The 16,972-nt window shown below is 40.3% G+C and overlaps 1 long non-coding RNA gene across 2 annotated transcripts in view; it reads right to left on the bottom strand.

The window, feature by feature from the left end:
• LOC142830032 (uncharacterized) overlaps positions 1 to 15,876 on the bottom strand; it is a 146,039-nt gene extending 130,163 nt beyond the window's left edge. For both annotated transcript variants that reach the window (XR_012905047.1, XR_012905046.1), the window contains exon 1: positions 15,672 to 15,876. This is a non-coding gene — a long non-coding RNA (uncharacterized LOC142830032). The remainder of the gene's footprint in view (positions 1 to 15,671) is intronic.
• Between the last annotated feature and the right edge of the window lie 1,096 nt (positions 15,877 to 16,972).

The raw sequence follows: 16,972 nt of genomic DNA, 5'->3' as shown, positions 1-16,972 counted from the left end.
GGGGGGAATAAATGGATTATGGCTGGTGCTTTCTTTCATTGGCTTAACCACATGTAGATGTGCTGAATGGAAATCTTAAAATTTACAGCTAAGAAGCAAAACACCAGATGGTCTTGAAATTGGATCTTCCCATTTTCCTAAAGCACTCCAGTCTCATTGACTGACAGTCAGATGCTATAAATAGACATACCTGTATTTGCACTTACAGCTGGTCTCTGACTATACTACCTGAGTAAAAACACCCCAAGCTGCTTGAAACAATGAAGACTATGTTTGCAAACTGACCTACTTTTTTTGTTCATAAATTTATGAGAACTAATTAACTGAATTATTTTGGCTGCACTTTTCTCAGTTTTTGAGGGACTCACATGCCACCTCATGTTCCTGGGTACTAAGATTAAATAATTCAGGGTTTAAGTCATTACAGCAAAAGAGAACTTTGCACCCATAAGTATTGACTCTGAGTTAATATGCTTCAAACTGAATGTTGCAGAACATGAGTGGTTTTTGTAAGTTTGCATGCCATTAAGAAAAAGTTAGTGTAAAACTCTTCTGAATAACCCTGTAAAAATGTTCCATCTCCTTGTAAACTATTCTTTAAAACCCCCACATTGCAAAGATTTCCTTTTAATTTATTGAACACATTTTGTTAATAATTCTTTTGATGTCTGTTATTCAATAGCCCAGTAAAGTTACTGCAAAAACATTTGCTGCTCCATCAACTATATACAGAGAAGAAAAGCATTGCTATGGTAGATATATATTAAACACATTGGGTCAAATTCAACGTGACTGATGAAAATTACACATTTTCATATTAGCAAACTCACATTCTCCTTTCTGGATAGTTATCTGTCTGATGTTTACCTACTGAAAAGCAACTTCCATTTGTGCAGGGAATCGATAGGAGTTCCCTTGAAAGGAACCAAAGAGGGCACTGTACATCCCCTTTATTAGTTCAGATATCCCACTTTTCAGACATAAGATTGATCAACATAGCCTAAATGAAGTGTGACCCCCTATTTTTGCCACCACCGCTTGTGGTCTAGTAGCAGCGAGCTTCAGTTTGCAAAGACCTTTTTCTGAGCATACCTGGCTTAAATCCATAAATAACTCTAGTTATAATGTCATCTCGCTGACTGGCATTTGCCTTTTGGTAATGTAATAAAAAATAGAATCTGGTCTTCCTGACAGTTCAATTAATTAACGTTTTTCATTGCTACATTTGCTGGGTGTCTGACAGATCTCTAATCAGTAAGTTTCTACTTAAGAGAACTTAAAATAATTTTGCAAAACCAGTTGTTATGATTTGCCTCTTCAGATGCATGCAACAATTTCTGAAATTGTGATTTAACTTTGTTAAAAAATTGTGTTCTCTTAGGCAGAAAATGTGCACATACTCATATTTATACACACAGAGAGAATATGCTAAATGGTAGCATAAGAAATCCTATTATTGCTGAAATGAGATCACAGCAATCACTATATAAAACTAGAACTGTGCGCGTTATTCATTTTAGACAAGTTATCCAAACTTTAGGATCAGATCCGCTAACTTCATGGATTTGAATATATTGTTGTTTAAATATGCCAGATGTTGAATCAAAAAAAAGTATGCAGTGTGTGTGAAATGGCTAATTTTTTTCCCCTGTATTTACTGATCATTTACATGGTGTCTGATGATTTAAGTCACCTGGTATTGTTTCTGTTCCTTGACTTAATAATTGAAACTTTTCTCATAGAACATGGGTGATGAATGACAAATGACCAGTAATTAAGCCTTGTTTATGATTGTTTGCATGCCAATAAACTACCATTCCCCAAACATTCGTTTGAACATTTGCACAAATACGTGAATTGAAGTGAGAAAGGTGCTGTCATCACCAATTGTTTGATATATGGACAAAAGTTTGCAAACATTGTTTCAGCAGTATTTAGCAAGTTCTAATATAACCCAGAAGGGGTAGGAAGCATTAATCAAAAAGTCACATGTACCAATACTTTTGCAGTTAATTAGAGGGGTGTTTTAGTGAACTAAGCATCAGATTTCAAACAGTTAGAACTCTCAGAGCCATCATTTTAAAAGCTAGAAGTGTTGATGTAGCATTTTATCAGTTCAAGATAAATAAATGGAGAACTATATGTTGACTTTGTGTAGCAGTCCTTAGAATGTGACTTTACAACAAGTCCTGTGTGCATTTTGGGGCATGGTGGGGTTGGATGAGAGATCCAGTTATACTTCTTGTAAGGGTTGCTGCAGTGGCTTTGGAGACTTTCAAATAGTTCAAAACATTTTGTGTGTGTGTGTGTGTGTGTGTAAATTAAAAAATTCTATTGGGCCTTTCATATAATACTCTTAAGGTTTGTCTACAGAATGGGACCATATGCTGCACAGAGGTGTAAATTCTAAAGTACACTAATGTATTATACATTAGCTGGTCTGGGTAGACCCTGCTGTTGCACATTGAAGATTCCCTAATAGTTTTAATATAGTCCTGTTTCAGGCAGCACTACTTTAAAGCATGGTTTACACAAAACTATCAGCCAAGCATACAGCAGCTCACACTATACTAATTGGGTCTTTCAGAACTGAATAGTACCAAAGTTTTTAAAAATTCATACCTTATCTTTCCTCCAGGTTTGGGCTTGTGAGGCACCAGTCCAATTCCCTGGCTTCCTACATTGCCTGAGAACTGCTCTATATTATGCCAGCTGTCCACAAGTTTTTTTTTCTGGACTACTGGGATGTACAGCTGCCCCAGTCATAATCCCTATGCCATGAGCTGGGGCCACCACCAATATCTTGCAATTTGAAAGGGCCCAGAGTTCCCGGATACTGTGCTGCTACTGTTGCCATGGTAGTGGCTAGAGCCCCTGACCCTTTAAATTGTTTTCAGAGCACCATGTAGTACTCTCTGGTGGTACTCAGGGCTGAATCTCCCAATCCCTCCCGTTCTGACTCAGGCCCCTCCTCTTCTGGGAGGGCCGACTACAAAGAGTCAACCTGTTTGTAAACTCCCGTCTTGGTTCAGATCTAAAGCAACTTCTGGAATACAAATAAATAATACAAATAATCAATAATTGATGTCAGCTGTTTGATTACTAGAAAGCTAACAGACAAGCAAATGGCCAAATGTAACTGTAGTACCTAAATCTGTAAGGGTGGGAGATTTGGGATATAATCCTCCCCCCATGGAAGTGCTCTCATCTCTATCCTCCACCCACATTTCACAGGTTTTTAAGTTTTCAGTATGATGGGCTGAAAGATGTTCACTTGCTACATCTTTTTTCCAGTAGAAGTACCTAACTCTGCAAGGGTATGTCTACACTAGCTCGTTAATTCAAGCTAGGTAGGCAAATGAGGCGACCGGAGTTGCAAATGAAGCCCGGGATTTAAATATCCCAGGCTTTATTTGCATGTTCCCATCCGGTTGCCATTTTGAAATTTCACTAGCCTGAACTCACTGCCACATGGCTACACTAAATCCTTAGTTTGAATTAACTGTTACTCCTCGTGGAGTAACTTCATTAATTCATTCCAATGAATTAATTCACTGCAATGAGGTGTAATAGTTAAGCCGAACTAAGGACTGAGTTCGGATTACCTTCTGACTGCCGCATGTAGCAGTCAGTTCGAACTAAGGGGATTTAAAAATGGCGCCCGCCCGGGAACATGCAAATGAAGCCTGGGATATTTAAATCCCGGGCTTCATTTGCAAGTTCGAATGCCTACATTAGCCACTCTAGGTCGAACTAGGGGGCTAGTGTAGATAGACCCTGAGACTCAGAAGCTGATTTATGGGCTTAAATTCATCATTCCTCCCTAATAATCACGTGTTTTTCATCTCCTCAAATTAAACATAGCAACAGGAAGTGAGCAATTAATAGACTTTCAGGCTCCTGTCTGAGTAGCCATATGAGGCTATGGGACAATACTAAAGCCTTCTGTGAAGTTCAGGGAGTAGCATCCACTGTAAGAAATTTGGTGGCACTCTCACATGACACCTTCAGAACAACATTCTGTAGAGGCATTATAGGTTCCTAAATCATATATACGGCCTTCTCTGTGTCTTTGTGGAAATCAGTGTGATGGCCCTAGGGACTTTAAACCTCTGTGCCTCCAGTTTTAGACAACTACAGTCTAGTACTATTTTATACTACAGTGCCAACACCAGCACTAATGAATATTATTCTCTCTGCCCTTTTCACATGTTTGGTGAAGGTAGTTTCCTATTGGTATTCAGTTAGCCATTACGGGTTGGAGCTAAAATAACTGTCTGGCACTAGAGTAATTATTTAAAATGCTGTGTATAATTTATTAAATAAATTCATAATGATTGCTAAAGAAAGTACAGGATGAAATATGTTTTGACAGCTGTCAGTCCAGAATGTCATAGTGTTAGATTGTCAACCTAAAAGATAAAAACAACCGGTTTTTCCCCAGCTGTTTCACAAGAGAATAAAACACAACTTGAAATTATATTTCCTAATCTTAGTCAAATAATAAAGATCACTTAATTACAGAATCTACAGGGGCCATGAGGAGGCAAAATTCTGGCCATATTGAAGTTAAAAGCTAAATTGTCATTGATTTCAGTAAGACCAGGATTTCACACTAGGGGTATGTCTAGACTACATGGCTCTGTCACCAGAGCCATGTAGATTAGTTTACTACACATACCCAAATGAAGCGGCGATTTAAATAATCGCCGCTTCATTTAAATTAAAATGGCTGCCGCACTGAGCCGATCAGCTGTTTGTCGGCTCAGCACGCTAGTCTGGATGCTCCATGGTTGACATCAAAGGCATTTGTCGACCACCCCGGTAAACCTTATCCCACGAGGCATAATGGGGCGGACAACAAATGCCTTTGATGTCGACTGCGGAGCATCCAGACTAGCGCGCTGAGCCAACAAACTGCTGATTGGCTCAGCACGGCAGCCATTTTAATTTAAATGAAGTGGTGATTATTTAAATCGCCGCTTCATTTGGGTATGTCTAGTAAACTAATCTACATGGCTCTGGCAACAGAGCCATGTAGTCTAGACATACCCTTGAAGTCCAGCAAGTGGTAGCAATTCTTGCTCTAATCCTGAAGGTTCAAGCCCTGATGATACTGCATAATGGGACGATTCTTAATTACCATGTATAAGTATCGTCATAGAAAAAAATCAGATATAAAGGGCTCTTTAATTTAGCAGAGAAAGATTTAATAAGACGCAATGTTAAAGACAGAAATTCAAATTAGAAATAAGGCAGACACATTTCTGTCAAACACAAGTTAATAAGCTCAGTGAGTAACAATGAAATTTTAGGGTTCATGTGATAAAGAGTGTCAAGCTAGATAGCTCTGGTTTGAAAGTTTCTTGCACAATGGGGCCAATTTTTCCTAATCTAACTGTGTGCTATCAGAAAATGTGGATTCAATTAAGCTGAAATGCTTTAATGAGCAGCAAACAAGGTAGCAGGCTTCCCTGGCAACCAATCTGGCCTTCTGAGGCTGCCCAGCTTCTTGAAAACCCACCCAGCAAGCAGTTTGGGATCTGGAGCTTCACAAACTACATAGCATCTTGTGTGGTGCAGATTTTGTTTGTTAAGCATCTGCCTCCCTAGTTCACAGGGGGTAAAAGAAGAAATCTTAGTTCTCCTGAAATGACATTTAAAAATACTTCTCATTAAATGTTGACCTTTTCTTGCAAACTGGGATGAATTCTCTATCAAAATTCAAAAAGTTTTATGGGAGAGAACTGCCTTTTCCAACCAACTCTAATTTCTTTATTTTGTGCTGAACTACCTGAATTCGGTCACATTTGGAGATATGCACTCGTTTCATTCTGGTTGGCAGATCCGATGTTCGTGGAACTGACCACTGAGCCAGGAACCCCTGCAAACTTTTCTTGGGTGACCTTGGCATGTGTGTCCCAGTCTCCCCCACTGTTGGGCTGATTAGGACAGTTCATGGGACTGACTTTCAGACAAGCCTAGGCAGTCATTCTTTATACATAATTACGCAAATATAAACAACAGTATTTCAAGTTACTTGCCAGCACCCTTTTATGTTATTAAGGCTACTCTTGGAGGTAAGGGTTACAATTTCCAGCTCAAGTAGATATGATAGTACTAGCTCCGATAAAGTTAAAAGTGTGTTAAAAATAGAGTGCTAGTGGCATCCGTGAGTCACACTAAGTACCATCCCACCTGGACCCTATGGGCACATACTCAGGGCAGCCATGCCCCATAATTGTGATGTACTATCAGAACACTGGCTAGGTAGCTTGAATAGGTAGATTCGAATATTACTTGTCACTTCCTTTTCCTTAAATGCTTAATCATGAAGCCTGAATGTGGTTTTAATCCTGTAAGTTTTTTAATACGGAATTAATATTGTTATAAAGGGAAATTTTAAAACCATACTGTGATTTCTTTAAAGAGGTGTGGCAGCTATTATAGAGAGCTATAATAACTTTTATGAAAATAGAGTAGATTTGCATCTTCAATCAACATTTTGTGTGTTGGTATTTTTTTTAAAGACACTAACACAAAAAATATGTGGTGATATATTGCAATGATATTCCAGAAGGGGAATAATGGTTTCAAGATACTCTTTATCATGTTCTTTTTTTTCCTTGCAAACTTGGTATTTCTTGGGCTTTAAGAGTTGTAAAATATCTCTGTGGCTATAACATATGATAAATGAGCTGCCACATGAAGAGGCACACGGGCCAGAATAATATAAGGTTTGCTAAACAAGATTTGGCTCAATATATTAAGTTATTTCCACACATTATTCTCAGAAGCAAGTTATTGATAGCAAAAGCATTTAAAATTTTATCCTGATTATTTCATTAGAGCTGATTTAGCTATCATAATAGTGATGTTTTGTCTAAATATTGGGTATTCAACCATTTTTCAAAGATTTATTTTTCCAGAAAGATTTAGGAGACAAACGGGAATTATAAATTAAGCATTAAAAATTATAATGTGGTTAGTGAGTGTAACAAACTTTTCAGTAAGGCCACAATTGTGCAATATTAATAAATAAATCAGAGCAAGAAATAGCATGAGCAGCCCGAGAAAGCTCCTACCAAAATAAAATAAAATAAAATAAAATAAAATAAAAATAAGGACGTTTTCTCCAGATACATTCTTCAAAAAAATTAGGCTAAGCCATCCTTCATATTATGCTTGATTCATCACTTCTGGCACAGGCAGCTTCTTTCCTCCAGAGGAAGGATTCATTCCAGAACAAGGGCAGGAACTATAGCTTATTACTAGGACTCCTTTTTAGTTATGCTGACGGATACTGACAAAGGCTTCGTCTAGATTGGCATGATTTTATTTCTTCCACAATTTGATCTGAAGAAGTGGGTCTGGCCCACGAAAGCTCATCATCTAATAAACCATCTTGTTAGTCTTTAAAGTGCTACATTGTCCTGCATTTTATTTCTAACTTAGAGAGTCTCATCTCAAGACAAACATCCACACCGACTGATACCTTGCAAGACTTTTGTTCCACCAGACAAGAAATCTATGATACACACTTCTATTCCCTACAACAAAGAAAAGACAATAAATTTTCCAAACTGCTCCATACCACAGGCTACAACAGCAACAACCTCAACCCACCGGATAATATTGTTAACCTCTCCAGCTACAAACTCAATCCAGCAGAAGAGTCTGTCTTGTCCAGGGGTCTCTCTTTCTGCTCCACGCCCCCCACAAACTGGATACAATTTTGTGTGACCTTGAAGCTTTTTTTCGCCGCCTCCGAGAATATTTCCAAACCACCAATGAACACCAATCTGACCTACCAGATCCCCCCATCAACACAAAAGGAAGAATAATTCTATATGGACTCCCCCTGACGGTTGGAATTACAATCTGGATTTCTATATACAAAGCTTCCGCAACAACGCACAGACTGACATTATTCGCAAACAACAACAAGCGACACACAATCTCAGCCACACTGAACAACATGCCATCCAGAGTCTCAAAAACAACCTGGACATTATAACCAAACCAGCTGACAAAGGTGGTGCTGTGGTCATTATGAATAAGGCCGACTATAACCAGGAGGCAACCAGACAACTCTCCAAGACAACATTTTACAAACCTCTCTCCTCTGATCCCACCTCGGAATACCAAAAGAAATTACTCTGTCTCCTTAAAAGCCTCCCTACAGCTACTCGGGAACAAATCCACACAGAAACACCTCCTGACCCCTGACCAGGATTTTTCTATCTGCTTCCCAAGATCCATAAACCTGGACACCCCGGACGCCCCATCATCTCTAGTATTGGCACACTCACTACTGGTCTATCCAGCTATGTAGACTCTCTCCTCAAACCCTACGCAACCAACACCCCCAGCTATCTCCGAGACACTACTGACTTCCTAAGGAAACTACAAAACATCGATAACCTCCCCAATAACACCATCCTTGCCACCATGGATGTAGAAGCACTATACACCAACATCCCACATGAAGACGGATTACAAGCAATTAGAAACACTATCCCAGAGGACACCACTGCCAACCTGATAGCAGACCTATGTAACTTTGTTTTCACCCACAATTATTTCCAGTTTGAGAACAACTTATACCTCCAGATCAGCGGCACAGCCATGGGTACACGCATGGCCCCACAGTATGCTAATATCTTTATGGCTGACCTAGAACAACGTTTCCTCAACTCCCGTCCCCTTCTACCCCTTCTCTACTTACGCTACATCGATGACATCTTTATGATCTGGACGCATGGCCAAGAAACACTGGAGACATTCCACAGAGATTTCAACAACCTAGACCCCACCATTAACCTCAGCCTGGACCATTCCACACGAGAGATCCATTTCCTGGACACCACAGTACAAATCAACAATGGAAAATTAGACACCACCCTCTACAGAAAACCCACTGACTCATACAGTTACCTACATGCTTCCAGCTCCCATCCAGCACACACCATACGATCCATCGTCTATAGCCAAGCCCTTCGATACAACCGCATCTGCTCTAATCCCACTGACAGAGACCAGAAACTTCAGGATCTCTACCAAGCATTTATCAACCTCAACTACCCACCCGGAGAAATAAAAAAGCAAATTGAAAGAGCCAAATGAATACCTAGAAACCATCTACTACAAGACAGACCCAAGAAAACCAACAATAGAACACCACTTGTATGCCTACAGCTCCCAACTTAAACCTGTCCAACACATTATCAATAAATTACAGCCTATGCTGGAACAGGACACTAAACTCCAAGAAACTCTGGGAGACAGACCCATAGTCTCCTATAGACAACCACCTAACCTCAAGATGATTCTTACCAACAACCACAGGACATACCACACTAATACCAACCCTGGTACTTTCCCTTGCAGCAAACCCCATTGTCAGCTTTGTCCACATATTCACTCTGCTGACACCATTATTGGGCCTAACCAAGTGAGTTATAAGATCAAGAATACATATTCCTGCGCCTCCAGAATGTAATCTATGCTATTGTGTGCCGAAAGTGTCCGTCTGCTATGTACATTGGACAAACGTCTCAGACACTTCACCAAAGAATCAATGCTCACAAAACAGACATTAGACAGGATCACAAAGAAAAAACAGTTTCTTGCCATTTCAACCAGAAAGGACACTGTCTCAATGACCTAATCACATGCATCCTACTCCAGAAGACTTTCAAATCTGCACTTGAACTGGCATTCATGCTAAAATTCAACACTCTCCGCGGGGGGGCTGAACAAAGACCCCAACTACCTTACCCATTACAAAGATAGCTTCCCCAATTATCACCTCTAATACCATTAGCTCACAGACATTTACCTTCCTTCCCCCCTGCCGTTCTGAAATGTGATTTGTCCTTTTCATATGTGTTCATTTTTTTAAAATTGTATCCTTTGGTATATATAGTTGTGACTATTTTCTTCCACTATTCGATCTGAGGAAGTGGGTCTGGCCCACGAAAGCTCATCATCTAATAAACCATCTTGTTAGTCTTTAAAATGCTACATAGTCCTGTATTTTGTTTTAACATAGACCCAAAATTGAACACTGAACTGAGGGCAGCTCCAGCCAGCATCGGTGCTCATTGCAATAACAAGGAGTAAGGGAAGCCACTGGAAGTGTTTGCTCCCATCAGCCTCCTGTTGTGTGAATGCTTAAGGTAAACCGACCCTAGCTATGTAGAATATATAGCTGGAATTGCAAACCTTAAACTGACTTTCCAGGTCTATTGTAGACCTGGCCTCAGTGAATAGTGTACAACATCCAGATAAATAATTCTGTCTGTGATAGTACTAACAGACATACAAGTACAGCTGATTAATGTATATAAGAGTTCTTATGGGTTTTAGTTCTCAAAAATATTTTCATTTTTAATAAAAAATTAGGGTTTTGAAAACTAAAAACTAAAAGTCAGTTTTCAATACGTTTTTTGCTGACAACATTCGGGTTTATGAAGATTTGAAAAAATCAATTTAATTATTTTTTTGCAATATTGTTTTTGACAAAGTAATTTTTGTTATTATATTTCATTTTAAAATATTTCAACAAAACTGACACTTATGTTTTCTTTTATTAATTGGCTTTGAAATATGTGCATTAATGTATAGAATGTCCTGAATCTTCATAATGAGAAAGGTTATATTTGGTTAACATCAGGCAGCCAAATCTATAGGCAGGAAGCTTAGGGGGTCTGCTACTTAGGAACCTAGTTTTATGAACCCCAAAAAAGACCTGACTAGGCAAATTCTTTATTTGATGTTCTATCTTTTCACATTATACTGTAGTTGAAGAAGCACTTTGGATATGCCCCAAAATGCAAAGTAAATGTCATTATTAAGAGATTTTTCAAAAATAAAATCCATCTAAAAAGTTTATTCAATCCCACCTTTCCCAAATGTGACAGCTGCAATCCAGACTTTGATGATCCAAGACAACTTTAAGATGCAGAACACAAAAGCTAATCATGTCATCTGAACATAGTCATATATTTAGAACAGAACTGTTCTATACAGAACTTTAGTTGTTTTTTTTAAAAGCATTGTAATGTCAAGTATTCCTTGTAACAAATTTTTTCATACCATGGCACCTATGCCACCCCCAAATGTCTCAGTGTATGCCTTCAGTAGTACCCATGCAAGTCTACTAAAGACCAGTGGAGCAAAATAGTTGCCACTGAGGACAGAATTTGACCTGGTGGCAATGTGTGCAATGGGAACAAGCCAGTGCCTCAGTCAAGTCTGTGGGTTGGCAATCAGAAAATGCATAGAGTAGGCCCAGTACAGTGGGGAAGCTGCACAATACAAAGGGTTGTAGTAGTGCTCATGCTGCGTATGCCTCCCAGAAAAATGTGGAAGAATGCTCCTCCCCATCCCTTCCACCTATACACTGAACTGTGCCAATGTCACAATCTTACCTTTAGACTTTTTACTTTACACCAGACTCATGATGCACCTTCTCACTGCTGATAAATGAGGGAAATACCGAAGTGAGGTCAGAGAGCCTGCTGGTTCAGCAGAGGTTCCTGTGCTGTACAAACGTGGAGAGAAGGCTTGCAAACCTTCCTTGCTGAATACCCCCATGGCCACTGGGATTTCAGGTGCCTCTGTAGGAAAGCTAAATAGCTATTGTTCACTTCCTTTACATTGTACAGGGTTTAATTGTTATTATAGCCTTATCCAATCAATATGATACTAAACCTGTGACAAATTTGAGATCCCAGAGTTGAATAATACGTTCTGCAGACTCTTTACTGTGAATATACTGGATTGAGAGTATAAAATAGATACTTTTCCATTTAAAAAAGGAGAAAAGAATCTGATGCTACTTAAAATTGGCAGCTGATTTTTTAAAAACCCTTCAAGTATTGTAATGTAAAATGGGAAGCTTATCTGTTTTGATTCAAGGGATTCAGATTCTCTAGCATCACTTGAACTTTCATCATTACCCTGTACATTTCAGTGTTCAGTAATCAAGACAGAGCATGTGAAAACTGCATAATCCACAGTTATGCAAGCAGAAACATGATTATACGATGGTAATTTTTCACTCAGTGTTTATCTTCATAGATAATTATATCAAACACCACTGCTTCTCTGTTAAACAAACACAGCTTAGTAATAAAGTGTTGGTTCATATTGCCCATTTATGTAGCATTTTTAACTCCTCAAACCTTGACTGGTATTGTAATATACTTCCTCTCTACTCTATCATGACCTTCAAGGGCTTGAAGTGCTGCAGCTGGTTTCTTTAAACACTGCCACATCCACTTTTCCCATGTGAGTCTTCTTTAAGATGCATTCAACTCTGCATGTTGTAAAAGTGAATATAGTTCCAAAAAAGGGCTAAATATAGTCCAGGAATGGGCACTAAGTAGCCCACGTGCCAGATGCAGTTCTCCAAGGCAAGCTGCCAGCACTTCATTTACCTCCCCAGGTACTTAAAGGTTCTGTTGGCCGTGGATTGCTATTCTCAACCAACAAAACCTGTGGGAAGCAGTGTCCTGGCCTGTGCTTCCTAAAGCTCCCATTGGCCAGGAATGGTGATCCACAGCCAACAGGAGCTGCAAGTGGACGTATCTGCAGGTGTACTGGTATATAAAGCACCAGCAGTGTGCCAGCGGCTACTTTGGTGAACTGCCTCCAATTTATTGCCCACGCTGCTCTGAGTTTTTTAAACAATGAGGCAATTACTCATGGACAATTGCAAATCCTTAATGTATGCACAGGTCAGAGCTTCTGGCCCGCAGTATGGAGACTTGCCACAAGCCAGATCAAGTTAATCAGGGTCTGAATTTGGTCATGGACTGGAGGTTCTGCATCCCTGATTTACTGTCTTAAATTGCTAAAATGGATGCTTAACTATCAGCAGAATTTCACTTTTTAATCTATAGATTTTTGCTACTGAGAAGAAAAAAACCCTCATTTGTGAACTAGAGTACAAAAAAAATCAAATTTCAATAGCACAATTTTTAAAATTAGTTTTACAAATCTGTTGAAATCAATTACTTTTCTCCAAAATGTTCAGTGATCAAAGCTGCTTCATTCTGAGAAAGCGGAATGTACTTGAACAAACATCCTTGGCATTTGCACACACAAATTGGTTGTGCACAGTTTACTCGCACATTGAAGCTCGGTGAGGGATAAGGGATCTTTCGGAAAAGGCTTTATTTTCCAAAAGATCTGCATCTAGACTGGCGCTTTTTTCCGGCAAAGCTCCATGCCGAAAAAAAGCGGCAGCCATTTTTATGCTAATGAAGCGGGGGAGATTTAAATCCCCGCTTCATTAGCGATTGCGATACGTCTAATTTGCATCCCTTTTACGAAAAAGGGATGCAATCTAGACGTAGCCAAGAAGGGCCAATACTGGGTCAGACCAAAGGTCTCTCTAGCCCAGTATCCTGTCTTCCAACAGTGGTCAATGTCAGATGTCCCAGAGGGAGTGAACATAATAGGTAATCATCATGTGATCCCTCTCCTGCCTCTGACAAACAGAAGCTATGGAGCTTTTTATGTTCTTTCATTATTGAAATAATATTAGACCATGGAGTTGCAGTCACAAAAGGGTTATGTAAAAATAGTATTTACTTGTTTTTCTTGTAAAGATCACAAGTAAACTTTTGGCACCATTGATGTCAATAGGAGTCATGAGACAAGCGTCAAAGAAACTAGGATTTCTCCCCAAATTTTACTTCTGTTTGCAAAAGCAGCATGACTATAAAAGAGAAAACATTTCTATTATTTATTTTATTTTATTTAAAATATTTTACCCAGCCTCTCTATTTAAAATATTTGAGGCGGCTTACAAAATTTTTCAAATACAATATAAAAATATATAAAAAATTAAAATACAAGACCCCAGGGATACATAAAACTTTCTAAGACATCTCAAAAGGAGGGAGACACACACACACACACACACACACACAACACAAACTCAAAAGTAGTAAAAGTACGAGTAAAAAGGGTGGCTTTAGCCAGACACTGAAACAATGCTAATGCTGGCATCATGCAAATATCCAGGGGGAAAGAATTCCACAGCCTGGGAGCAAAAGCTGAGAAGTCCCTGCTCCGTGAAGATGTTAATCTTATCTCCACAAGTGGGGGAACATGGAGCAGAGCCTTCCCAGCTGATATCCATATCCAGGCAGGCTTATATGGAAGAAGACGGTCCTTCAGATACTGTGGACCTAACCCATTTAAGGCTTTATAGGTCATAACCAAGACCTTAAATTATGCTCAGAAACATACCAGTAGCCAGTGCAGCTACCGGAGCACTGGCATATTGTGCTCCATATAACGAGTATTAGTCAAAACTCGAGCAGCTGCATTCTGAACCAGTTAAAGTTTCTGAAGGCTCTTTAGAGGCAGCCCCACATAAAGCACATTACAGTAGTCAAATTGGGATGTAACAAGAGCATGGATCACTGTGGCCAAGTCATGCTTATTCAGGAAGGGTTGCAGCTGGTGGATCAGCCAAAGCTGCCCAAAAGCACTCCTGGCCACCAAAGAAATTTGGTTCTCAAGTGTTAAAATAGGGTCCAGGAGGACTCCCAAGCTGTGTATCTGTTCTTTCAGGGGCAGCATAATCCTGTCTAGAACAGGTACCACGCCACATTCCTGAACAGATGGCCTTCTGATCCACAGGACCTCAGTCTTATCTGGATTCAACTTCAGCTTATTTAAGTTCATCCAGTCCATCACTGCTTCCAGACACTGGTTTGAATTAGTCACCACCACACCTGATTCTGATGTTTCAGGGAAATAGAGTTTGGTATCATCTGCATATTGATGGCACCATCCACCAAAACTCCTCACGACCTCTCCCAGCAGCTTCATATAGATGTTAAAAAGCATAGGGGACAAGAGGGAAGTTTGTGGGACCCTGGAGCACTATTGCCACGGGTCTAGTAGCAGACTCCTAGCTCCACCTTTTGAAAGCATCCTGACAGGTAAGACTGTGCTTCTGATACTCAACTCCCCCAGGTGCTCCAGAAGGATACTACAGTCGATAGTATCAAAAGCCACTGAGAGGTCCAAGAAAATAAACGGGGATACGCTCCCTCTGTCTATCTCCCAACTTAGGTCATCTACCAGGGCAACCGAGATAGTTTCCGTTCCAAAACTTGGCCTAAAGCCAGACTAAAATGGATCTAAATAATCCATTTCTTCCAAGAAAGCTTGGAGTTGCAACACCACTGCCCGGTCAGGTACCTTGCCCAAGAAAGGAATATTAGCAACTAGGCTATAGTTATTCAAATCATGTGGGTCCAAGGAAGGCTTCTTAAGCAGCAGATTTATTACTGCCTCTTTCAAGGTAGCAGGAACAATACCAGAACTAAAAGAAGCATTAATAATCCCCTGGACCCAACCAGTCATCCCTTCCTGGCTATATTTAATAAGCCATGAAGGGCAGGGGTTGTGCATGGGCCCACGAAAGCTCATGATACCATCTACGTTTTTTGTTAGTCTCTAAGGTGCTGTAATATTATTTGTTGTTTTTTCGGTTACATACTAACAGGACCCTCTGAAACTTGTATCTCAACATAGTACATTTTTTTATTACAACTACACTTTCAAGAACATGTGTGATTGTTTATTTTCAATGGGATAAAACATTCAAACCGCTGTTTTTTAAAAAGCATCATCCTTACCTTCTTAAAAGGGAAACTGTTTTGTTTGGGGGGTTTTTTTAGAGCTGGAAAACATCCATATTATAGTGGAGCTAGCGGCCCGCACACCGGATAGCGGAGAGAGGCGCCGCAAGAAGGGAACCCAAGCGGCGAGACGCCGCTGATGAATGGTGGCAGGGTCAGAACGTGCCTCTGCGCCTGCGCAGTAGCAAAAACACTGGCCCCGCCCCCGGCATATCGTGGGAAGGCGGGGGGGGGCAGGAGTAGTGAGCAACGGCCCGGACGTGGCGGGGGAAGCCCCCACATCACAGAGAAGGCGGGGCTCCTGGGCCACGTCACAACTGGCGGGCCCAGGTCCCCCTTTCTCCCATGACCCAGCGCCTATGTGTATGCCAATGCACGCCAGTTTTGGCGGGCAAGGCTGGTGGGCACTGCCCAAGGGAGGGGCTGAATGTGGCGCATAGGACCCCACCAACTAGACTTTAAGCTGGACTTAAAGTCCACTTAAATCCTCCCTGCTTGCCCGAGAGTGGGTGATCCCACCGAGTACCCCGTCTGCAGGGCAGAGGACCCGGACTACGGTACAGAAAGTCAGACAGGGGGTAGGGGGTGTCTGCCAAACCCAGTGACCTGTCACATATAGATACAGGAGATAAGGAAATTTCAACCACAGAGCTTTCAGATTTAGAAGAAGCTCTCTCCATCATATTTATTGCTATGGTCTTGTTGGAAATTCCTGTCTGAGCCACTGTACGACTATTAAATAACTCCAGATTTTTTCCAGTGATAGCAGGGAACCGTCACCTTTGAAACTACCACACCATGGAGCATGTCATAACCAAAGCAGCATTCCTTAAGATATTTTTTTATTAGTACAGCCATAGTGACTCTTAACATTTACTCCAGATAAGCAAACAGTTGAAATTCACTTCTTCCATCTTGCATAAAATGCTTCTTGGGGTAGGATTATGCTTTTGCTTTGAAGTGGTTTGAGGGCCTTGCTAAATCTGCAGCATAACAGAAAACAGATGTTTGATGATTTATCAGAGTGCATAGGTCTGTGTGTGTCTTAGCAGCAAGTGCTGACCTAAGGTAAAACAATGCTGAGTGATACAAAGAGTTCTAACTGGAAATTCAGATTTCCTTTGCCATTTTTAATCCTTTCTGGCTAGTGGGTGGAGCAGGTAAATGGAAGATAGAACTCCTGGTTCTTTTCTCACTGCTACCACACTTGTGTGCTAATGCAAGTTAACCACCCTTTCCATTTTTCAGTATACTCACTTAAGTGGGTACAGTATGTTTTTTTATGGAGGCTTGTGAAG

The sequence above is a fragment of the Pelodiscus sinensis genome, chromosome 6, assembly GCF_049634645.1.
Source record: "Pelodiscus sinensis isolate JC-2024 chromosome 6, ASM4963464v1, whole genome shotgun sequence".
NCBI classification, from domain to species: domain Eukaryota; kingdom Metazoa; phylum Chordata; order Testudines; family Trionychidae; genus Pelodiscus; species Pelodiscus sinensis.
Note: the sequence above shows the minus strand (reverse complement) of the source record. Positions and strands in the feature narration are given on the sequence as shown.